This window comes from Trichechus manatus, unplaced genomic scaffold (assembly GCF_000243295.1).
Source record: "Trichechus manatus latirostris isolate Lorelei unplaced genomic scaffold, TriManLat1.0 scaffold00028, whole genome shotgun sequence".
In the NCBI taxonomy this organism is placed as follows: Eukaryota; Metazoa; Chordata; class Mammalia; order Sirenia; family Trichechidae; genus Trichechus; species Trichechus manatus.
In genome coordinates, this window is record NW_004443964.1 from 1,239,807 (window position 1) to 1,241,734 (window position 1,928).

The following is a 1,928-nucleotide window of genomic DNA, read 5'->3' on the forward strand; positions in this document are numbered from 1 at the left end:
GTGGGCTGCTCTGGGTACGGGGAGGACAAGAACTGTGGCTCTGCCACGAGTACGCTGATGACTCACTCGAGGGTGCAGCAGTGTCTTGCTCAGGCTGTTTCACTGCCGAACCCTCTGGGATGCGGCGGTTTATTACAGCCTTTGCCCCTCTGGGCTTCTAGCAGGACTCTGATTTTAGCAGGAACAGCTGAGGGCCCCATCGCCTGTGCAGACAGCACCTTAGACCTGTGTCATGGATTGGATTGTGTCCCCCCGAAATATCTGTCAACTTGGCTAGGCCAGGATTCCCACTATTGTGTGACTGTCCACCATTTTGTCATCTGATATGATTTTCATATGTGTTGTAAATCCTGTCTCTATGATGAGATAAGATAGGATGAGCGGTAGTTATGCTAACAAGGCAGGATTTAATTCAAAAGATTAGGTTGTGTCTTAAGCCAATCTCTCTTGAGATAGAAAAGAGAGAAGCAAGCAGAGACATGGGGGGACCTCATACCACCAAGAAGCAAAAGCCAGGAGACCAGCCCATCCCTTAGATCTGGCGTCCCTGTGCTGGGAAGCTCCTCAACCGGAAAAGATTGATGACAAGGACCTTCCCCCAGAGCCAACAGAGAGACAAAGCCTTCCCCTGGAGGTGGCACCCTGAATTCAGACGTGTAGCCTCCTAGACTGTGAGACAATGCCTCTTTATTAAAGGCACCCACTTGTGCAATTTCTGGCATAGCAGCACAAGTACTTACAACCTGTCAAACAATCTGCACATTAAAGCAGGCTCGCTGTCACTCAGCAACCCACCAAGCCAAAGGTGGGACTCCGAGCCTCTACTGTCTACAGCAAGCAGTCCCCCATTTTAACACATCTGAGTGCATCACACAAGCGTGGGGGTGTCAAGCCCCAGGACCTGCTGGTTAGGCACAGGCCGGGCTCCTCAGGCTGTGTGCATGTCCACCACTGTGCAGGGAGGGGGGCCACCACTAACACAGACTCAGGGACACACCAGTGCCCAGAGGCATGGCTAGCCTAGGCACAGGCCGCTTTCCAGGACTTGGCAGGAGTTAACACCTTCCTTGCTCTGGAAATGGCAAGTACTTGCCCCTGCAGGCTTCCAGTCTCTGGGGCACCCTTACGACAGGCAATCTAAAAAGATGAAATCAAACCAGACCTCTGGCGGTTTAGTTACTAAACTCATTTGCTACTCACGTGGCATAAACAGTTAATTGCTTGGCTGCTAACTGAAAAGTTGGCAGTTCAAATCCACCCAGCAGCTCCTTGGGAGAAAGACCTTGTGATCTGCTAGGTCACCCTATGGGGCAGTTCTGTCACATGGGATTGCTGTAAGTCAGAGTTAACTGAACCCAACAATCAATAACACAGCCTGATTAAGGATAGCCATACAATGAGCCCAGCAGATCCCATGCCTCCAGCCTGATTCGATCAGGATGTGTTAATCCCAAGTGATGAGATCTTCTTCTGGCCAGGCAGACGAAAAGCACAAGCCTGGAATAAAATCGTAATTTGTACTAGAACCCAATCTCTTGACTTTCACCATAAGAAGTCCTAGTAAGATGCTGGGCTCTCGCCTGCCCCCCAAAGGACAGAACTGCTCTAGATCAAGGAGACTTCAGAGTAAATGCATCCTAACGTAACGTGCATCCTGGTTCGAACCACCCAGCCGTACAAGGCCACCTGGGGACAAACTGGAGCAATCTGAACAAGGATGAAGAAGGGGATGACACTAAGGGATTACTGTCATGTTCTCAGAAGAGACCAAAGTGCAGTGGGGAAGAAGCTGGCAAGTTAGGTTTCAAGATGTGGCTGAAGTGGGTGAGGTGAGGCATCAGGATGTTTATAATTTACCTTAAAGTAGTTTAGCAAAACAATGAAACAAAAGTGGTAAAATGTCATTAGCCATTAACTCCATGTGCTGA